Source organism: Danio rerio, chromosome 23 (genome assembly GCF_052040795.2).
Source record: "Danio rerio strain M-AB ecotype USA chromosome 23, GRCz13ab, whole genome shotgun sequence".
In the NCBI taxonomy this organism is placed as follows: Eukaryota; Metazoa; Chordata; class Actinopteri; order Cypriniformes; family Danionidae; genus Danio; species Danio rerio.
The window spans coordinates 26,721,193-26,745,738 of NC_141043.1; the positions used below are offsets into that span (position 1 = coordinate 26,721,193).

General features: G+C 37.4%; 1 protein-coding gene and 1 long non-coding RNA gene across 45 annotated transcripts in view; both read left to right on the forward strand.

Moving 5' to 3' along the window:
• agrn (agrin) overlaps positions 1-24,546 on the forward strand; it is a 467,750-nt gene that overhangs the window by 228,189 nt on the left and 215,015 nt on the right.
• On the forward strand, positions 1,274-8,103 carry LOC147838212 (uncharacterized). The gene is made up of 3 exons (XR_015523578.1): positions 1,274-3,331; positions 3,418-3,486; positions 3,614-8,103. It is a non-coding gene; the product is annotated as an uncharacterized LOC147838212 (long non-coding RNA).

Genomic DNA, 24,546 nt, shown 5'->3' on the forward strand with positions numbered 1-24,546 from the left:
ATGTGCCCAGGCCCCGTTTCCCTGATCGTTTGAAAAGTGTGAGTGCTCTGAATCAGGCTCAGGCACAGTTTAGTTGGCCAGCCCTTGCCCGGTTGGAAGAGGTGTGCCAGAGCGCGGTTCACTTGAGCTTTGGCACAGTATAGTTGTAGTCTGAGTGCAAAGCACGCCTGAGCCTGAAACTGAAGACGAGACGTGACTTTTAAGGGACCGTTTCATATAGATTAATTAATCGTTCTTACTGTTCAGTGAACGCAAACTGTCGTAAAATATTAAAGACGCAAACCCCTCACTGCACAACAGCTGCACCTTCAGCAAACCTTCTAATTCCTGCAGCACCAGGACTTTTATGATTGTTTATGAGCGTCAAAAGTGGCTGATCTGTTCAGCGAAATATTTGACTGTGTGTCACTGCATATCAAATGACTTAAATTATATAACTTAAGAAATTTCCACTGTGCTAAGCGAGAGCGCTTCTTACTGAACAGCGCACCATCAATGATGTAAGCGTGCTCAGGCGCAAATGCAGTGTGAGTGCAGGCTGTCGGGGGAGACGAGAAGGGGGACAAGCATGCTTCGGCCCGGTTCAAGGCAACTGTACATTGTGTGAGTACTCCCTTAAGGCTGATTTATACTTCTGCGTCAAACACCGGCGTATGCTACGGTGCTGACGCATAGCCCTTCGCCGTGGCCGTCGCCGTCACTGACGTGCACCTCTCAAAAAATGTAACTACACGTCGCAACAACGCGTAGCGTAAGCTCTGTGATTGGTCGGCTTGGTAGCGCTGACGAGTCTGGGCGGGACCGAGAGCCGCGCGAGCGATTGTTTACAAGTGTGGAGTCCCGTGAAGGAGCTCCGGATGGAAGGTTTTGTTTTGTGTTTACCTCATAGTTAAAGTTGTTGCACGTCCGCTGGTTCCTGCCTCAAAATGAGCGAGTTTGAGCCACTTGTACATCCCGGAAGTGTTCAGGAAAAGCAAAAAAGCAGCGATGAAACTCGACACAGGGGAACATTTACACCTCACTGCCAACTAGCTTTTCGGAAGTGTTAATGTAGACCGACAGAGACAGCGCGCAGAAGTATAAATCCACAGCCACGTGCGTTGCATGCGCCGTGAGTTACGCCGGTCACCTGACGCAGAAGTATAAATCAGGCTTTAGTCATTGTCTCATATCAAAGCTCAATATTCATTCATAAACAAAACATGTTATGGAGATGTACAGGGCTGAGCTGATTGGATGCATTTCGAGAAAACGGAGCAACATATGGACAGCAGAGAATCTAAAAATGCATCACATCATTTCGATTTTAAGCATAATAATAACGGTTCATTTTAGAAACAGGCAACCTAAAATCTGCTGTAAGATATTAACACAAAACTTGACTACTTAAATTGAATGTTAGCAAGCCCTGGTAACTGTTTTACAGTGAATATAGAACAACTTAAGTTACACTCGCATCTTGCCGCCTAAACTGTTCTCAAATGCAGTTATGCATGGCAGGTATGGCATACACATATAATTTTAAACAAAGCATCTGAACTGTTCCCTGAGACATTCTGAAAATGACTTTAATTCTAAATTTGACTTTAATTTACAAACATTTCCACCTTTAATTTACAAACATTTTCACCTTGGTCATCTGCTTATGTAAACTATCACACAGCATTGTGGGGAACATGCACTAAGAATATAAAATGACAAGAAATAATGGCACAAAACAAAATATGTTTTAAAATCCATGAATAGGCAAAGCTGCTTTTATACCCCAGGCTTTGTAGTTTTGCCATCTACCAGCACGGGCTAACTGTGGCTAAGCTAACCAGCAAACCTCTTATTTCTGACCCGCCACAGTACATTTTTGTACATGTTGTGCATGTCCTGTAATAGCGCCTCGGCTTTCCTCCTAAAAAGACTCACCACTGTGTCTTGCTAGTCAGACTTTTTTATATGTTTTGATTTTCCTCATAAAAGCAAATCCACCCAGCAGGAGGGCCGCTGTCCTCTAAATTGTGTGCTCCGGTTTCTCTGTCCAGTCTAGTGTAACTGTAAGGCGAAAGTGCTTTGTAATTCTATTCAAATGTTCCAGCGGCAGCACAGTCAGTGTTTGTGCCTGGACTGCCGCTGACATGATGGAGTAGGTCTGCATGAAGAGCCCAGGAAACCATAAATCTCCCTGTTTAAACCCCCAAAACAACATTTTCCCCTTTTTTGTCTCTCTCCCTTGTTTGCTAACAAACACAGACAAGGTCTTTGCACCCAAAGAAGCCTTCATGTGTTGTAGTGCTGGACATTTTATTTGAACTAGTAGTGTCAGTTCGTCTGATTTTGTTCCTAATTTTATGAAATTGAATCAACAATCATGCAAAAACATACAAATACACTCTTTTACACTAGGCGTACTTATAAAACAATGTAAATAATCACATTTTCTTGGTTAGTGCTGTAAACAAAATAGCTGTGCCGTTGCTTAATACGCACTTTATACTGTAGATAGTGTTGTCTACTTAAGGACACTTTAGCATAACGGTATGTTATAACTGAAAAGTTAATTTCATGCTGAGTATAGAATTTTTCTACAAAAAAAAAAAAAATATGACCTCACGTTGTTACATTTACACACTGCCTCCAAAATTTGTCGACCGTAAAAAAAAAAAAAAAAAAAATTAAAAATTAAATTTAAAAAATTGGATTAGCTTTGATTTTTTTCCTTTAACATCTGTAAAAAGCATTTTAACAATTCTGAATATTTATATCAGGTTAAAACCCCACATTACTCCATCAAAGTAAATAACAAAGTCAGATATCATTAGTCACAAGTTATTACTTTTCTCCAAAACTATGGAACAACAAAGATTTTAGTTGAACGCTAATGTTGAAACACTGTTGTCTAGTGATGGTTGGTCACAAAACAAACTAATACTAAATGAGTTTATAGTTTTTGAACAGTTATAGATTTTGGGTGTATTTATATAGTCTAAAGAATAATGGTTATTATGATTATTATCAATTTAATCATTTTAAAACACTATTAGTTTAGAAAACTCATATTATATTTTACAGTGTGATTTATTGTTGCTCAGTAACCTGTTAATACAGCACAAAATAATAATAAAAACAAATAATTGTTCATTCCTCTTCGGAGCTTAAAATAAGTGAAAAAAGTTTTTGGCATTTAAACATAAGTAATAATTTCACACTAAAAATAAAGGACAGAACAATGAAAAAAGAAATAAAATGTCATACAAAGTATGAAATACTTTGCAGTGCAGTTCTTGTCACGTGACTCATGGTGTGCTTGTGACATTCTTCCAACTAGGTGTGCCTGGAAAATGTAAACGAATCATGCCGCTCACGCACTGCGTGCGCTTCGATTCTGACATGCCTCCATTGGAAATAATGAACTTGCGCGCGGAATAGACACAATATCTGAACGCCCCTTAGTTAATAACCTTAGTCATAGTTAATCCAGTGTGTGAAAAAGCCTCGGTGCACAAGCTTGGAACTTCAAACTAGCGCACAGTTGCCATAACTTTGTTTAGTTGCAGCAGTTTCAATTCGTACAGATCACAGTGTTGAGAAGCCTTTACGATTAAATAACCATGACGAATTAAAGTGTGGTTAATAATAAAATCGGTTAATCATTGCATCCCTATATACAATGAACAGCATGGACTTTTAATATAATGCTGTATTTACATCAAACGTGAAGCACCACTCGGTCAAGATTACCTGCGGGGTAGCTTTTTTCCTCATTTAAATTTTCCACTCAAGTTGAAAAATCTTGAACTTGCGCTGAAGATGCAACTGAAGCAGATTTAAGCTAATTCTGCATATTCATTGCAAACCTATCACACAACAAACTGGATGCACATTCTGAATTATTCACACCACCCTGTTTAGTTAAATTCACATTTGGTGTAAATCATATGCCCTCGTAGGCCACATAAAATTATATGGCAGGCCGGATTTGGCCTGCAGGCCTTGCATTTGACATGTGCCCTATTAGGTAAATAAATAAAACACTTAACCCCCTATTCAGTGTTTAGTATATTCTTCCTGTATTCCACACACCAGGAACAACTTCTGCCAAAGTTCTTTTTTTTTTTTAAATACAACCAATAATTCACACTCAAGATAAATTCAGTAGATGCAGAAGTACATTGAACATGTATATTCAAGCAAACCAATGACTGGTCAATCATTGCATCTCATGTTGAATGTGTTTGTGCTTGGCCATTGCCTCTGGCCTCATATACCATGAAGGACTCCAACTCATTCACATCTAATTTGTATTGTTTCCCAGTCTTCCCCTTAATGGCTTGTTTGACATGTGTGCTCCGCGCCACTGCACACAATTATGACAAGGTGCTTAGACAGCCCTGCGAGGCTGGAGGCCAACATTTCTATTGACACTCGCTCTTTTACGGCACTGGCCTGCCGAGAAGCGAGAGCCAGCCGTCGCCTTGAGTGATGGTGATAGATGTGGCCATCCGCGCAGGTGTGAGCGCGCCTTCATGTGCATGTAAACTAGCAACACTTTCCATCAAGAAGCCTATTGCTGAGTATATTGCATGTGGATAGAGCTTTTTTTGTTATATAATGCTGGAAGGATTTCAGTATCATTGTCGGAGGATGAAAGAGAGAAAATGAGGGACTTTCAGAATCTCAATGGGCCGACAGGTTGGCTGAATTCAGTCGAGTAGTGTCCACTTAGGATCCTTAGGCAGTGCTATTGTCTGAAAGGATTTTCAGTTGGGACTGTACAAAATGCCTCAATTAAAATCTGTTTGTTTATGCTTTTTTAAAAGGGATAATTCACTCAAATCCCAAAGGCCATCCAACATGTAGGTAACTTTTTAATTCAGTAGAAAATGTGGTCCTTTTGGTGTAACTGTGGTGAATGATACATTTTAAGCCACAGATACAGACAAAATAAATATCGATCGATAGTTTTACTTTATTAGATCTCATTAAATCTTCAGGAGATCCAAGGGTTAACTTTGTTTGGCCTACATATAGTCGAAGTCGGAAATTTTAGCCCCCTTTGACTTTTTCTTTTTTTCCCCAAATGATGTCTAACAGAGCAAGGAATTTTCCGCAGTAGTTCCAATAATGTTATTTCTTTTGGAAAAAGTCTTATTTGTGTTATTTCAGCTAGAATAAAAGATGTTTTTAATTTTTTAACAAGCGTTGTAAGGTCAACAGTGGTGTACAAATTACAAATACTCAAAGAAAATACTATAATTGAGTAGTTTTTCTCATGAATTGTGCTTAGTAGTTTAAAAAATGTGTACTTAACTTTCCCTTGAGTACATTTTTAGTGCTGTATACTTTTGCACCACTATTTTCCTTCATCCTGCAGTCACTACTTTAATCTTGTTGTCTATTGGGATTGGCAAAAATCAGTCCTGTGATTCCCGTCCAATCAAATTGCACATAGTAAGTAACAACCTCAAAACATGGGCACTTTATAAATGCAGCAAGGTGTTTGGAAGCATTAAAATCGTCCAAGATGTTCAAATTCTTTACACACACTAACTCAGAGACTGTTTAGACACTGATGAGAGGACGATGTTTACTGTTTGATGACTAAAAAACATAGCTAAAGGGCCTTAAACAATAACTTAATCTACTACAGAATGTTAAGTTTACACATGCCAGCACAAACTGCATGTAATTGCACCAGCTGTTCACAGCATAATACTCAATACTCACTATACTTGAGTAATTTAGAAAGGGCTACTTTTAACTCATACTTTGAGTAATATTTGCAGCAGATACTATTACTGTACTTTTACTGCATTTTTGGTAGTTTTATTTGAGTATGATTTTTCAGTACTCTTTCCAACACTGTAGGTCAATAATATTAGTTACCTTAAGCTTTATCTATTTTTTCGATTTTCTACAGAACAAACCATCTTCATACAATGACTTGCATAATTACCCTAACTTGTCTGATTAACCGAATTAACCTAGTTAAGCCTTTAAATTGCCTTTAAACCTGAATACTAGTATCCTAAAATATATATAGTAAGATATTATGTACTGTCAACATGACAAAGATATAAGAAATCAGTTATAAGAGATGAGTTATTAAAAGTAATATGTTCAGAAATGTGTTTAAAATAATATTCCCATTAAACAGAAATTAAGGAAAAAATATCTTTGGATGAGATCATGGCGAATAAATTAGCAATAAAATTTTATTTTTGGGTAGACTGTCCTGTTAATTTTTCGGTACAGCCAATACTTTTTTATTTATTTAAACAAACAATACAAATTAAGTGCAGTCCTATAATTTTTTAAGTTGAATGAAATTAGCCTTACTAATCATTTTCATCTCACATGACTTTAAACTGACTTAAAGAAATCGAACTGAATCCTATATAACTTTAAAAAATATGTTTGAACACTTAAAACATGTCATCATTTTAACCTTAATCCACGTAGTTACCTTTTAAAGCCCATTTTGTTCTTGGGTGAGTACATGTTAGTACACACAATGTAAAATAAAGTGCAACCTATTTTTGTACAGTACTTAGAATCATGCATTTAACATTGCTTATGCTAATGTATAGTACAGTTCTGGATAAGTTGATGCACCTACTAGGGGTTAAAGAAATGAGGATGAGGAAGTTTTTAAAAATCATATTCGCCTCAACCCTTTGAATGATGTTATATACAGTTGGTGCATTTTCATATGCATCGTAAATATGCATTTCCAATTCTAAATGTGTTTAATGATACATCTTGGAATCTTTAATTGGAGGAGGACAAATAAAGGCTGTTTTGTATGCAGCCATTTGAAACTCCACCATGCAACTGTGGAAAAGCTTGCGTCGAAATCATTTGCATAATGAAAGTGATTGTATGTGTCACAGAGGGAAGAGGCAGGCAGCTGGAAAGGTGGCGATTCGGGAAGGAATTTTAACACACCTCTCTGAGAGAAAGAGAGCTGATGCAAAAAAGAATCTGGAAAAAAAAGAGAGAAGGGTGAAAAAGTCATTCAGTGCATACACAAAGATGTGAGCAAAACCTTTTTTTGTTCTCTAGGAGATGCATTATGAATGCATAATCAAAGCATATATATATGCCTGAATATTTAGTCTTTGTCAGGCTGAAACCTTGTGTGGTTGTGCTTTGCCATTTGAATATTTTTTTCAGGAATCATTTAAAAATAAATCATTTTGCAAGTATTTGAGTATAGTGAGGGTGGCACGGTGGTCACCTCACAGCAAGAAGGTTGCTAGTTCAGGTCCTGGCTGAGCCAGCTGGCATTTTTGTGTGGAGTTTGCATGTTCTTCCCGTGTTCGAGTGGGTTTCCTCTGGGTGATGTCTGATTTTTTTGTTATTACATGCTTTATTAACTGATGTTTTCTCTATCGTTTCTGTTATAGAGTACAGTAGGTTTATTTTGTTATGGAAAGGATCATATATTTACATATTCATCTAAACATTAATCTAAATTGCTCTTGCTTTGAGTCTATCATTAAAGTTTTGGCGAAATAATGAATAAAAGGAGCAAACATTTTTGGAAGTCTGTAAAGGCTGATTCATATTTCTGCTTTAAGCACTCATGTATGCACTGGTGCAGCCTTTACGTGGTCCCATACATCTCGCTGTAGCTGACACTGATGCTGACCTAGCAAAAAATGTAACTACACATTACAACGATGCGTAGCGCAAGCTCTGTGATTGGTCGTCTTGCTCGGTGTGACCAGTGTGGACGGGACTGAGAGCTGCACTAACCGGTTGGAGCGAGTATTTACAAGTGTTGAGTCCCATGAAAGAGCTCTAGATAGAAATTGTTGTTTTGTGTTTACCTTATGATTAAAGTTGTTGCATGTCTGCTGGTTCCTGCTTCTGAATTAGTGAGTTTTAGCTACTTCTATATTAAGGTATGTTCAGAAAACTCAACTTAAAAACCTACTGCCAGCTAGCGTTTTAGAAGTGTTATTGCAGGGTTACACAAACAGTACGCAGAAGTATAAATGCACAGCTACACGCAAGGCAGGCATCGTTGGTCACGTCGATCACTTGACGCAGAAGTTTAAACCAGCCTTAAATTCTTGAAAACATTAGTGTGCTAACTAATGACCAATTAAAAAAAAAAAAAACATAATTGTCTGACAATACAAAAACTATGTTTGAGCTTGATTCTCATTCAAAAGTAATAATATTATCAGATATACAAGTGTCTGACAGTATATAACACTATTGTATCATCTACAAATAAGAACACCATTTAATTCTACAAAAATAATTTTCCCATTTCTTAAAACGTATAGTTTTGGAAGTCCAAGGTCTCCATCCAACAGCCCTAGTAAACTACATCATTGCTTTTAGCTTATTATTCCAGCACGTCTTGAGTCATCAATCGTCTTTAATCAACCAAATGTGTTTCCTGGGCCCAAAAGGGAATGTTGGAGTCATTCTCAAAACTTGAATCTGTAACAAAACTAACCTTAGGTTACGCTCGCCTCGTTTTCCTCATCTGTAACGCATTAAGCATGACGTTCCGCCTGGCAGGAGCCCGGCCAGATCTCTTCCAGCTGTTGTCCTGTACGGTTTCCCAGCATGCCTTCTTCTGAGGCTGTATTTGTCATGATAGGCTCTGATTTGCCTCAATTAGTTCAGCCTGGACATTCAGCTCAGACTGCAGGAATGCTGGTTATGCGGCTCCTGAAACTAATGAGCCCATACGAGAGGACTTCCTAGTAGCCAAACCAGGCTACAGGACTACCTACTGATCCCAGGGCGCCAATGCATCGACAAGACCGCAGGCACAGGCTCTTTAGGATCCCGCCGTGAGGAAATACTCGTGCCAAAGAATAATGTACTGTAAGGAGAAATGATCTTGCATTTTCAAGCTGCCTTTGAGAAGAGCTAGTTAGGCGTCTCAGTGATGGAAACCTCATCATTAGATTGGTATCAATATTTCAGTCACACTTTGCGTCGTGGTGAGATGCCAGCAGGAGGGCCGTTTCAGATGCTGCATCTTATCCCAACACGAGAACGCGTGCTGATGTCATTTGCATTTCCCTTCATGCGCTGCTTGCGTCTGTTTCTAAACTATCTCACTCATCGTAAAGTGCTGAATACATCTCCCTTTCTATCAGCCTGTCTTCTGCTTGGCTGTTTGGTGCGAATGTCTGCCGTAGGCTTGGTTGGGTGAGATTGAGGTGTCTGTCGCCGATGCCTGAGGACGAGAAAAGGGGCACATGCCCTGGATCGGGCCCAGCCGAGGTGAAAGCGCATCTGAATGTGCAGCAGAAATCCCTGCAGCCACTCGCTGCTCTGTACGAGCTGTCAGAGCTGCGGTTTGCTTGTCAAAATGGAAGATGTCAGGGTCGCTGTGGTCAGAAACTTTCTGTTTCTGGAAGAGCTGGTATTGCTGTCGAGTGGCTCACTTTATAGAAAGACTTTTTTTGGGAAGATGGCACTTCTGACTGTCAAAATAAATCCAACGTCTGCAAACTTCAAATGCAAATTACATTTGCAGAATTTAAATTCTATTGCTTTCTATTTAAAGCGAATGTTAACCATGCCATCACTTTCGCTTTCATATTGTTTAGTAGTCTCTTTAAAAATTACGAGAATTGTTTTTTTTAGTGTTCTGAGCTTTCTGTTCATCTACAGCATGTGGGGCTGGGTGATTTGGCCTAAAATCAAAATCTCGGTCAATTGAAAATTTTAACTCAGTTACAATTAATGAATTGTACAATTGTAATGTTTTTGTACAGTTAATATGCATTTTGACTTTGGTACAAGCTGCTCTAGATGCTCTGTTTTCACAGTGTTTATGCTGTCCATACTCAACATGTTGATGGAACAAAGTAATAAAGCAGGCTCATGTGACTTCACATGCTGTAAGTAATCGAAAAAAAAATTTACCTGGAAAAATTAAATCGTTTATAGGTTCTCAATGTCAATTTCGATTACTTTTCGATTAATCTACCAGCCCTAACAGTAGGGTCACATTCTGAGATCGAATCCTGTATTTGATATGTTCATATGCCTGTGGTCTTTGTTGTGTTTACGTTCAGATGACTCACTTTAGGTGGCCAAGGTCTGTTTTAATTGGACCAAACCTGCCAAGGGTGAGCGCACCTTAAATTAATGAAAAGCTGTATTTCTGGTGCTTGTTGTTGTTGTTGTTGTTGTTGTTGTTTTTCATTATGTGGAAAAAAGACTTCTCAGAAAGTCTGCTTAAAGCGACAGTTCTCACAAAAACATTCTGTGTTCGTTTTACTGAATACAAAAGAATACATGAAGAGTTATAAAAATGCAAACAAAATGCAAACATTTTCTCCTGAGCAGTTTTTTCCTCAGCCTTCATTTATGTTCAGTTATTTCACTGTAAAGACAATGACAAGAACATACTCTTTGCTTTAGGTGTGAACTTACTGAATCTACACACAAAAGCCTCATAAAATGCAAATTTTAGAAGAAATTTGGGGATCTAAACAGTTTTTTTTTTCTTTAAATATTCTTCTTTACAAGAGTTCACACTTAGATATCGCTTGATAATAATAGCAGGTTTGGCATGCTGTCTCAGGAGAGAACCCTGAGCTCAGAGATAATTGAACCCAGGTCAATAAACATGTAAGGGGGTACAAGATAAGGTAGTTTACGAGAGCTCCCCCTGGTTAAAAAGGAAATGTGGAGATGCAATGGATGGGGGTACTTTTCAAAAAAAAAAAAAAACAAAGATAGGGGAGTAATGCTAGTCTGGCTATTTATAGTGAGTTTGAAATGATCTGATTGGCTTACTAATGATTACAGATGAGAGATCAGCTGTGATCAATCATATCATGTGCTCCTCTCAAAATTAGTTTGTGAAACTTCACTTATGTTAAATGGAACACTTTTTGTTTTTACTGGTTTGGGACATTTGGACATTGTGATAGTTTTGGTTACACTATAACATTATAATTATCTCCTTCCTTGTTCCACGTGGAAACAGACAATAAACAAAATCACCATTTTAAACATCCTTTTAACATCAAGTTTAGTTAATGAATATTCATGTTTAAGTAAAATGAGTTGTTCCTGTCATTGTTCAGCCCATTCATCTATAACAAACTTTTAAAACTGCTTTAACTGTTAATGTGAACCGTTTCAGAAATGCCTAATTGTAGGTATTTTGTTTCCACTGCATTGAATACAATATTTCACACAGGTGTTTCAGAACGAACTTCAATGAATGTCTCTAAAGCGGCGCTATTCTTGTTGTATGTCTGTTGCTATTCTTTGAAGGGCTGTTTGGGCATCTATTCTTGTGTGACTAGGAACTCATAAAGCATTTGCTGGTCTTTTTTTGGAAACTCGCACGATAATCCATACTCCTTTATGCGGTGTAATTGCGCAGATCTGAGAGCTCAAGTAATCATAATCAGTTATGGATAATTTTCAGTACAATGGCTGTTTGTGAAGTTTTTTTTCTTCCTTTTCGCCATTTTGTCACCAGCAGAAGAGAAACACGCGCCAGTGAACTCAAGCTCCTGTGATCCATTATACCGTCTTAGCAGTTACCCTGTAAAGCTCTCTCTACTGCATAGTCCTTCAGACTTTTTTTTCATTTTATAAGATTACAGAAGATGCTCAGAAATGGATTTGAGGGGTCAGTGCAGATCTATTTTACAGTCAGACAGCAGCACCTGAAAACACTGCAGTCTTATCCATCACTGAGGAGAAACAGCCACCCTCAGACAGCAGAAAAAGAAACAAGCAGTGCGTGGAGGCAGATATGGCTACTTTAGCCCAGGCCTGTTGTGATATTGGCCGTGTAGGTCTCAGTAGGAGATAGAAGATTTGGAGATCTGAGGTCTGGCGCCTTCTTGTTTACAGCCTTAATTCTAGACCACAGCGTCCTGTCAAATACATGCGGCACGCTGTCAGATACTTTGCGATTGAGGTGCAGAAATAACAGTCTTTGAACAACCTGCTGCTATATCGGATAACCCATGCCACCTTGAGTTTGCACGGTGCCAAAATTGAAGTCAAGTGTTCAGTGCTCCTGGCATCTCTTGCGACGCTCCTCATCAGCCAACACTGTCTCCGCTCATGCATACGAGACGGGACGGCGATGGCGGAGGCGTCTGGCTTTGGATGACATCATCAGGAGAGGGATGAACTGAAGGAAGGGGGTGCTTGTGTTGCTTGTGGAAGCTTCCCAGAGAAGGAGATTATGTGCTAGAGTCGCCATATGCTCCCCTACCCCAGGTGACTACCGGGAAAACAGGAAGTGCCACCTTTTTAATAAGCGGCATAATGCCTGCCAGCATCGTATCAGTCACCAGGGTATAATGCATGTCCATTTCACTCGTCATTATTATGTTTTGAGGAAAAGAACAGACTTCTAATTTTAGACCTCTTTTTTTGGGAGCAGTAAAAGGCTGTTTGTTCACTTGATGAGCAGCGGAAGCTTTTATTTTTAGATGTGGTTAAGATAGTCATTCTTGACATCCAGACTTGAGGAAGATTTCAGAGAGGCTGGTCGTGTGTGTATGTGTGTGAATAATTAAAAGATGAGGTAATGCACTGACGGAAGGAGAAAAGGGAAATGAAAGTCTCTCGCCACATGAGAGCTCATTTCTCTAAAGCGCAGGTTCAAAATTACAAGTCATTTTGTCTGACAGCGATGGTTTTGCAACTTATTTTGGGATTTGTCAAATCTTACAAGTCTCCTGTGTGTGTATTTGTGTGTGTGTGCTGTCACACCTGAGCGCAGCGCTGATCAGATTGTCCAGCTTCTTCTAAAAGCTTGTTTTTTTTTAAATGTCTGTTTCCTGAAAACACTCCATCTGTTTATCCATTTAATTAGTGACAGATGAATCAGATGATGCGTTCCGCAGTTAATGTCAGTCATTTGTTCTCAAAGCGTGTGGCTATTCCTTTGCTGTCTGCAGTGTAGGAATGCGCACAGGAACATGTTCTCTAAATTGATTAGTTGCTATTATAAAAGTTGTGTCATGAACAATTAATTGGGAGAGTTTTCTTTTCTTAAAGGGATAGATCACTTTTACGGAAGACATTTTACAGTGTTTGTGTGTATATGTATATATTAGGGGTGTAACGGATTACAGTTGATCCTTACGAATTACAACTCACAGTTTGGAAAGCACGTGACCAGTGGATTAATTTAACTTTTTTAACTTTTAGGTTACAACAAAATTTTAAACAATTGCAGAGAGATCGCCTCCTACGTCATTTAAATCATGTGTAGTAAGGCATTTTGTCTTCCCTGTAAAATATAATGATGACGGAAAAAGTTGTGGTGGGACCTAAATGCTTTCTTAGGTAATTTCTGAGGTGTTTTCTGTAACTGTTTGTTTAGCCTGCATTAATGCATTCAGTGTAAAGCTGCACAATTAAACATTTAAAGACAATCTCAATTCAAACCCGCGCATCATGTATGATAAATGATAATGATTTGCATATGTTTATTAATCCTTCGAAGTGCTGCATTCAAATCTGCGTTTGATGAAGTACTGGGAGAACAGTTTACAGTTCAAATATAAACACTGACGTTTATGGTATATATATATATATATATTATGCCATCATGCTTTTATTTCGATGGAAAACCGCAGGGAGTTCCTAAAGCTTCTCTTTTGTTGGTAACAGTTGGGTTTATACGCACTGGTTATTACAAGTATGGGAAGATGGTTGATTCATGTTGCGTTCCCAAATGCACATTATAAGTGACCCAAATTCAGAGCAGATGCAGAGATGGGATGTAGAGAAGCATTGGTTACAAACCAAACCACTCTAAGACTAAAAACACAGTCAGATCAGGAGGGGCTTATGTGTACGAACACAGCACAAATGCAGCATACATATTTATTAAATTAATAAAGGCATATCAGGGTTTATCTAATTGTGCAGCCCTTTTCATGTGATTTTAGAGCATGCTAAAGCTCTAAAGAAGCCCACTGTTCAATCATATAAGCAATCATTCATAGTACATGCTTATAAAATTACTTCGTATAGTCAGCCATACTGATCGACTAATTTGACGGCCTGTCAGGTATTGTGTGTTCACATAAAAAAGATTTAAAACATGATTAGCAACAGTTTTCTGCTTTGAATAAATCCACTCTCATATTGATTATTCTCATATATTTCTTTCTTTTTTTGTTGAATCACAGACGATTACAGTCAGCAGTGTTCACACAAGACCAGGACCCTTTTACCTCAGTTGTAATCAGGAGGTCTTGAACTCTTAGCATTGCTGCATTCTGTCATTTTCTGTCAAAAGTGTACCATTAACCTCTCAAATAACCCCACGGGAGGTGCATGGTAGATTTCTGTGCAATATTACCCTGGTAACCAAGGTGACGTGAGGATTTTGTTACAAAACCGCTTGGGCAGCCATTTTGGGATGTCCAGTTAGTTTGGGTTAAGTTTTCATTATTTCACTTTTGATGATTTAGTTTTTCTTTAGCATGTAATGCTAATTAAAAATGCTAATGTTTTTATTGCAATATTATACATATACTTTTTATGGATTATTACATTGAATTGGTTTGCATATTTGAGACACTCCATAACTTGCCTTGTTGGATCACTGTTGGATCAAGTCTAATGAAAATCCAACATATAAACAACTTTAGTATTGCTTTTCATAAAATCTGAATGAACACAATGCAATCTGTGTTTAGTGAAGTTTATTTATAAACTAATTTCGAGAGGAGCATGTGCTTATGATTGACTGTGGCTGGTCTCAAATTAGCTAATGCACGATTCACCAATCAGATAATCCTAACTCACTATAAATAACCAGAGCATCTTACCTTAGCCATCTTTGTCTTAAAGTATACCCCCTTCCAGCCCTACTCCACCACTTTTCCTTGACAGGGCGGCACAGCATTGAAACATTAAAAGATCGAAATCTCAATTCAAACCCGCACAACATGAATGACACAAGATAATGATTTGCATATGTTTATTAATTCTTCGAAGTGCTGCATTCAAACCTTGATCGAGAGAGATTAAATTTGTACACTTTTTCAGTTAGTTACAAATAATTAAATAACACAGAAGTACTGGGGGAACAGTTTATAGTTTAGATATAAACAACCATCAAAATTATATCACTGAATAGGTGAATGAGTAAGTAAATTGACCAAACCAAATCAACACCATAGATGAGCGCTTAATCAGCAATATATCTCTCAATAGTAATTCCTAATCTGCCATTCGCCATAAACAAGTTCTAAAAAAGGAGTTCTCGAGACCTACCTGAGCTTAAACTCCCCTCTCGCCCTGCAAACAGGAGGGAGCCCCGGGCTCTTATGAGCTCAGGGCTCTTTCCCAGGACAGCATGCAAAACAAGCTTTATAATCAATCATCAGCTAAATTTGAACTTTTGAATCATAGCTTAGCATTTTTGAATGTGTTTTGATTGACACATTTTTTTTTTTGCTGTACATTTTGCATAGTTTTAGTTCATTTTAATTATGATTTTGCTGGTTTTAGTTTAATTTTCAGTTTATTTATTTTATATATTTTGTTTTGATTTTAATATATTTTGTTTCAATCTTAGTCATTTCAATTTAGCAAACAGAACACCTACATTGTAGACCATAGCAAAGTTTAATGTTTGCACAGTTTACAATACATTATGAAGAATTCAGACAAAGTTGTTAAAGTTCCTACTGTTTATATAGTTAAACATGTCTAGTTTACATATTTTGGCAACATTTTTGGCTAAAATTATGTTTCTGTGTATAAGGATGTGCTGTTTGGCTTTAGAAGTGCCACAAATAGCGGTAGATCAGATTTTCCACCACAGAATGAGTTGTCATGAATTCAGAAAATATATATATTTTTGCTTATTAATATTTAATTTTATTAATATTTTAGCAGCTGCTTTTAATTGTAGATTTGAATTTTTGTGAATGTCAGTTAACGGAAATGTGTCTTAGATTTCATTTTTAAAATAACCTTGATTCAGTCAGGTATTGGTCATAAAAGACTGAACATTTCTGCTAACAATTCTGACAGCTTGGTGCCCAAGAATCTCCATGTTTGTCGATCCTAGGATATATGAAGCATGAGTGGTAAATGTTTTTTGCTCACACCCAAAAAGTGGCAAAGTGAACATGCTATATAAATGCTCTTTAAGTGTGTTTACATCCAACGGATTACACCAATTATGCTTAATGAGTTGTGCTCTAACTGTGTACTTTCATCAGGTAGAGCTCCTTAAAGGTCTTTATGAAACCTGAATGTAAACTTTAATGTTCTAAGTCGAAATATATAGCATTTGATAGTTTTTTTTTTTTTTATTGTAAAAATAAAACCCAGCTCAGTCTAGAAACTGGCCCTAACATTCTGCAAATTTGTGCTCACCATGCCACTGTGTGCAGGACTGTTGACTGCATTAGCATGTTGTTAGCATTCTGTCATCGACTGGAGCACAAATGGATGTCATCTTCCTCGGCTTCTGCTGTGAGACTTGTGTCGTGTGTTATTCAGCGGCGAGATCTTGGCATTCCTATGCCGCTCTCGTTCATCGTTACCGTTTCGAGCGTTAAGCATTTACGCTATGGATTTTGGCTTTAGATTGGTAAAATGAAATAAATACCCGCACTGACTTTCAGATCAATTTATTGACATCAGAGACACATTGTATTTAGAGCCAGTAGTCTAAGCCGGTCCGAGGAAGAGATTTGTGGGGAAAGATCAATGCAAGTGGCAATATGTGCTTAGCCCTTAACAACAGAACGAGCAGCGCTTTTTAGCTAATGCCAGAAAATGCAATTATGTTACAACAGAAGACGTCGGTGGATCAAATACAGTGTGTGCGTGCATACTCAGCATGAGCGCTACCTAGCAGATGCAATTTCATTACGTTTCTGAAGTCGTTTGACTTCACACACCGGTGCTCGCTCGCTAATTTAGCTCGCTCCCACCTGCTATTGGCAAAAGTATATGTAATTGTTTTACTTCAGAGCTGTGTTTTATGATGGATGCAAATGTGAGCTAGATGAATATGCATTTCCTGTCTTGGTGTCTCCACTCCATCGAGTCAGCTCACAGATGAGGCCCAGCTGGAGCCAGGAAAGACCCAGACCGGTCGGCATGGCAACCTCAGCACCAAACCGCTCATGCAACATTCATACTGACCTTTTATTTGTCTGGCTTTGGCCCTCTTGTGGCCCCTGTGCATCACCCCCGGCCCCGGTGTGGGGTTCTAGGCCCTCGTACAGGTGTGTCTCCTCTCACCTTGTCTCTCCATTCAGACCCGACTCAGCCACACGCCGACTCATTCTGCTTTAATAAGTGTCAACATGCTACCAGCAGCAGTGCGGGGGAGGGAGAGAGAAATATGATCTGCTTTAGAGAGAGACGTATGGAGAAAATGACCTCACTGGAGGAAAAGAGCCTGGGTTTGTGTGTCTGACTTGGAGATAATTATATCAAATCACACCTGATAAGAGCTGGTATTCTTCAAGTGAAGTTCTTTTTCGTTTTTGCTTAAGGATAAAATGATGTTTCAAACACAAGCAGTATCATTTCGGTGAATATTTGATTGAAAATGCACTGTATATGTATGCTGTGTGCTTTCCTTTCAATAACAAAACACACACACAATGAATATGACAGCAGTGAGAAAATGGCAGTTAAAAAAACAATATAGATAGCGATGTAGATTGAAGAATTCAATATGAACATACACAGTTAATGTTAGAATTATTAGCCCCCTTTGATTTTTTTCTTCTTTTTTAAATATTTCCCAAATAATGTTTAACAATGCAAGGAAATTTTCACAGTATTTCGCACAATATTTTTTTCTTCTGGAGCAGGTCTTTTTTGTTTTATTTTGGCTAGAATAAAAAGCTATTTTTTAAATAAACATTTTCATTTCAATATTATTAGCCCTTATAAGCTGTATTTTTTCAGTTGTCTACAGAACAATCCATCATTATACAATAGGTTGCCTAATTACTCTAACCTTCCTAGTTAACTTAATTAACCTAGTGAAGCTTTTAAATGGCCCTTTAAGTGGAATACTAGTGTCTTGAAAAAATATAAGTTCTAAGTTATTAGAAATGAGTTATTATAACTATTATGTTTAGAAATGTGTTGAAAAAAAATTATCTCCGTTAAACAGAAATTGGGAAAAAAAACAGGGGGCTAATAATTCTGACTTAAACTGAATGTTTAGATGTATTAGTTTTTATTTTAGATATGTGTTTATATATGGCCATATATAAACATATATAATTATGTCTAATATTTTTGAACATGTATGTACAGTACATATTTGTAATTTCAATACTTGGAAAAAATATGTTGGAAAGCAACAATTTTGCAATATTTCTAAAATAAATGTTGCATATTTAATATTTTACGAATTAAAAATCTAGATATGAACTTGTATGCAATATATTTCATTTTCATACAGTATATTGACGTATCAGATTTCTATATGGGTATTGTATTAAATTATCACATTATATTTGTGATATTTAACTTTTGTTTAGTTTATTTCTGTTTTGTGCAATATTCTGAGTTCACTTTACTTGTAATCTGTGTTGGACACGTTCCTTTAAAAAAAGTAATTAGTTATAGTTACTAGTTTCTTCTTACAGACAGTAACTGACTTAGTAACTAAGTTACATAATTATGAAAGTAACTAATTACCAGGGCAAGTAACTATTGCGTTATTTAAAAAAAAAATTGTCAACAGACTATAAAATAAATATAAGACGTTATACACTCATCTACACTATTTTAAGGTGTAAACGGCAACCATAAAATTCAACATATCATTATAAATATTAATACAAATCTTGCCTTTCATCTTAACGAGAAAAGTAGTGCTTATATTTCCAGTTTGCAAAAGTTCAATTTGCTATTCAATTCAATTCTTCTTTATTTCTATTTCTATTAGATTGTGTCAAAGCAGCTTAACATAGAAATTCTAGTAAATCGAAACTGTGTCAGTCCAGTTTTCAAAGTTTAAGTTCAGTTTATTTCAGTTCAGTGTTGATAAAATGCACTGCTGTAATTACAAACACTGAAAGACAAATCCATGGATGCGCAGCTCCACAAGTCACAAACCAAGCAAGCAACCTTTGTAATTGTTGGATTTGCCATCGTTCTGAATGTTGGCCATTGGTGTGGGCGACTGACTGTGCGTGTATTTGTGTGAACACCCTCACTATATTCTGCCTCTGATTTGCAAACAATGGAAATATACTCAGTTCTCAAATACACCACGTTCACAGACACCCCAATCATCATCACTGGATGGTTATATGTTATGCCCCAGCCCCAAACACACACACAAACTTCAGAAGAAGAGAGATCTAATGAATGATAGATGAGAACTCATTTATAGTAACATGCATTTTATTATCAGTAACAGTAACTGTGTTGTAACGAGTTAAAATAAATTTGTTTGATTAAGCGTTACTGAAAAAAGTATCATTGTCAGTAACGCAGTTTATTAATAGCACCGTTATTCCCATCACTGCTTGTAATGCGTTATGTAATTCACTTGAAACACAAGTTGTTGATATCTTAGCTCAGATTTACACACAGTGCTGCTGCAGTGAACATCACCATAGCTACATTCAGCTCCTTACATTGGCAGGCATGAACTTCAGTTCAACAGCATATTCTTTCAAGACCGTGAATGATAGTTAATTGTTCAAATTTATTAGATAACCACAGATTTTCCTGATAGCCTTTTTCTGCCACATGGAGCCATTCATCATTCAAAATGCTCAAATTTGAGAGGTCCCCACATTCAGTCCGCTTTCATCTATTTCAGCATTAGCATCTATCACAAGCAATTGCTGAATGGCCATTCACTTTACCTGACTGCTAGTGCCATTAATCAATGAAAAAAGGGTAATACATTCAGTTCAAGTGCACTTAATGCAGATCACCTCAAATTCTTGAATATGTGACATTTTCTGCCTAAAAAAGCCATTAACTCTCTCAGCTCTGGAGTCAGCCTTTGTGAGACTGTTCGCAGAAGAGATTTTTGTAACTAATTTAGTTCTACATTATCCCTACTGGTAACTTCCCTTAATAAGGCACCCTAATCAAGCAGGGATATATTTAATTTTGCATAATTACTTCATCATGCCATTGGGGAGAGGTGGGGGCATGAGGAGAGATCTGCCAAGGTTTTTGTGACTCAGAGCACACTCCTATCTGTCATCCTTCACTACACATGCTGAAAATCAGAGAGAAGAGCATTTTCATAAGGCCAAGAAGAAGCAAGATAAAACTGTGAGTGAGAAAGGGATAAAAAAACTGAGACATTTTGAAAATTGGCTCGTTGTATATAATTAGTTTCCAATTGTGTCCAAAGTCAAGCTTTGGGTTCTTGGCCCTCTGTGTGATTGCTGCTCTCGAGTATGTTGAATCAAGTGAAAGAATGAGAGGGAGTAAAGATTTTATCCTTTTATATCAAAGGGAATACACTAGGGCTGCCCCCAAATAGTCGACTAAACTTTAGTCGATATGAAGAGGGCTTGGTCGAATACATTTTCATTAGTCGGTTAGTTGCAAAAAAAAATAAAATCACGTGAAATTACGCAATAAAGGGCTGCGCAGTCAGTGTATGACATCAGCAACAAGAGATCAACGCCTAACGCCTAAACGCCTCCACTGTATCCCTTCCACATCCACTCCATCAGAGCGCATGTTTTCAAAGGCCGGCTTCATTGTGAACAAGTCGAGAAGCTCCCTTCCCAGCAATGTGGACAAGCTGGTGTTCCTCTCACATAATATGAAAAAAATAAAATCGAATTGAAAGCTTAGGTAAGAACGCTTAATTTCCTTTTTGTAGTGTTTCTGTTAGCTATCCGTTAGGCTATATATATATATATATATATATATATATATATTAAAAAAACGGGTATTTTATTTTTATATCGGGTAGGCTATACAAATAAATAAATACATATTATTTTTATTTTTTCATTTTTATATAAATTATATAATATTATTGTTTTTTATTCTGTTAGAAAAATTAGTCTGATGTTTTTAATTTGTTGTTTCAGGTCAAGACTCATCCATCGTCTTAATGGCAGTTTGTGGCTTTGCTCTGATATTTTTGATTTGTATTAGTGTTCTTTAAATTATTTGTTCCACATTTTGTCGTAAATATAGTTGTTCTAAACAATTCAATCATAATTAGGCTGTTAATTTGTTTGCTGCCTTCTTTTTTTATTCTAAGTTTTGGCGTTGTGCGATGTGCATTTATTAAGTTGTTCGTTTTTGTTAATTTTCCTTTTGAACAATATAAAAATTACATAAATTTTAATTTTCCACTGTATTAAAAAAAATTATTTTAAAAACAGTGTATTTAAAAAAAACTGCGTTTTTGCTACAGTATTTATTTATTTATTTATTTTTATTTTTTGCCTAGTTTTGTACTAGGCCTAAGTTGCTAATAAGTTTATTTGATTTATTTTGAAGAACGAATTTTAGTTTATTTTATTAAAAACAGGTTTTTTTTTGTTTGTTTGTTTGTTTGACATGTAACTGTTACAGTTTGTATTTTTGATAATAAATTATTAAAATGCACAGGCAGTCTGATTGCTGTTTTTATGTCATAATTAGCCTATAACGTTCTGGTAACTGATTTTTGTGTGTAAGCACTGTATTTAAACGCTTTACTATTTCGTTTTAAGCGCTTAATTTTCGTTTTGAATGCGCTAATATCATGCTTTAGCATTTTCTGTCAAGTGGAAGTGTTAAACTTCAACTTGGACTATATTCCTAGTATATACGCAAGTTATTATATTAATATCATAAATGAACGATTATTTGATTAATCGCTAAAATGCAGGAATGTTAGTCGACTAGGAATATCTTTAGTCGGGGGCAGCCCTAGAATACACAAGGTTGTGAAACTCTGACTTAGATATAGATGTAGTAAATGTTAAGGCCATTGTAGGAACAATACTCCTTGTATTCTGAGACTCACTTTAAGGTGCAAAGTGTCTTTGGTAGTGGTACAGCTAAAGTTATCTGATTGCTCAGGCTGGATTACGGTGAAACCAGGTGCATGTTACTTGTTCCGGTGTTTGGACTTGACATTACACTTATGCCTGAGCTCTTGACAAAGTCAGCTGCGCTATTGAACTATGGACAATGAGGTCCGCGATGGCTTTGGTATTCGTTTCAGCCCAGTGCAAGATTTGTTCCTTCCTGCTGGATCTATTTCAGGACCGGTGTAAATCCTCAGGCAGTCATGGTCCTCTTGGCCTCTTTAAACGAGGGAATGTAGGGGAGAATTTTGTGATGTAAAACCCACTCAGTAGGCTCTGTTTTAGGGTGAGTGATGGGGGCCCAGGGGCCGACATTATGCCGGGTGGTTTGAGGCATCAGTACCTGTTACAAGAGCCAACATTGATTCTGAAAAACCCTCGAGACCTTGTCAATCTCCACCTGTCTATTCCACCTCCATACAGTTCAGTCAATCTTCAGGAAAACTCTCCATTGGGTTTCTTTCAAATGCTAGGGCACTCAAGACTTCAGCCTGTCTCCTCCTATTTCCACTCCATTTACTCACTCTTGTGTCATTCCAAACCTTTCTTTACACAAAAAAAGAAGGTAGTCTGAAGGATGTTTGAGCTATTTCTATGAATAATCAATGACATTGGAGTCCAAAACAATGTTCATTAAATGAAAAAAAGGAATGACAAGAGCTACAAGTAATGAGTTCATAAATAATGACAGAATTTCATATTTTGGTGAACTGTGGCTTTAACAAATGCCTTAGCTTCAATGCTTTCAGCAATGAAGTATGGGAGAAGCCTCATGGTAGTGTTCACAAACAAATGTATGGCTCCAGTTGCAGCGGAAGTGCATATGTTGAGTGAAAATCTGCGTCAAGACGAGGCTTTTTAAAGCAAGGTCAGGTCTTGTGGCAGTGGGGCTGGTGTTCGCCTTCTCTCCTCTTTCTCACTCTCTCTCACAAGTAGAGGAGAGAGATTTGCTAGTGTAACTGGTGTGATGGGGGAGTAGAACTCCATCTGTTCACTACATGATGGAAACCTGTCAGGGAATTGAGGCACCACCATTCGCAGCTGCCACCAAGCCACGGACAGTTCAGTTACTTGCTGCCAAGTGCCACCGAAGGGTTGGGTTGATGGAATGGGTTGAAGAAGCCTAAGCTAAGGGGTGGACTGTGGACGGGCAGTGTTTCTTCACCATGGTAATTGGCTTTAATATGACCTGCTGGGACAATCTGCCTCAAAGACCAAGCCGAGCTCTGATCTGGAGCCCATGATGCACTGCTCTGGCCTGATGGTCTTGTTTGTCACTCCTTTTTGCTAACAGTCGCACAGATTATAGCATCTCTCTAACACCTTCACATCAGGCACTCTTTTTTAATGATATCATTAGTTAAATCCTTCTTCATTTGCAAATCCCACTTGGAGTTTCTCAATCAAAGCTGGGACAGATGAGGAGAGGAAGGTCACTTTGGGGGTGGGAGATGGGCAAGGATTAAATTATCTCTTCAAATCATGCAAGAAGCAAGCCATGGTAGGCATCTTCTCCTTATCCAATGATTTCTGTTTGACTCCAACTGACTTTGGACAAACAATCTGACATCTTTATTGACGCACAGATAAATAATATCACATATCCGCCTCATCCCGCTTCATTTTTACCTCATCCTGCAGCGGTCTTTTAAAAGTCAAAATCTGAGAGGATAGCAATTCAATCAAGCAATGCCAAAATGCTTTTTTTATGTTATTGTCTCTTTGTAAATAGCACAAAATATTTTTTTTTCAGACATCTGTAATGATATGAGAAGCCACTGACTAGTGATGAATCTCTTGAAAACGTTAAACAGAACCATCAAAATGCTTCAAAACAGAAACATGGAGTATTTTTTCCTGCTCTCCAATTGATGACGTAATTTTGAGCGGTAGGAAAAGCAGAACGACATAAAAACAAACTCAGAGGACAGTAATTATAATTAGAGAACTTAAGAGGTAATGGGGGCTTTGATGATGCTTAGTTTTATTATTGTTTCCGTGGGGACCTCTTGACCTTTTTGTAACTCTGAAGAGCTACTATGTATTGAAGTTTTTACCTCATATACTGCAAGTTGTTTTCAATCAAGTGGTTCTGATGACGCGTGAAATTCAGATGGAGGGCAGGAAGTAAATAACTGAATGGGAGATGTAGAGGAAAGTGTATTTTTTGTGATTTATACCACATTTCAAAGAAGATATAAATAGAAAGTAATCACATATTATATCATGAAGAGGGCAGAGTTTTCTACTAAACTAAAATATATTTGCCTGTCATTGAGGCAGTAGATGCTGTAAAAGCTTTTACATGGAAAATACTATAGTAAATACTGTATGGGTCCTAGAATCGTCTTAACTCATCAACTACAATCTGTAGCATTTATTAACAAAGAGTTGTACACATTATACACTTTACTGTGGTTCAAAAACATGTTTAATATAAATGACTATAATTTTTCTTCATGCAGATATCTTCCAGAAATAACGAAACAAAAGATGAAAGCATACAAAAGCATGGACG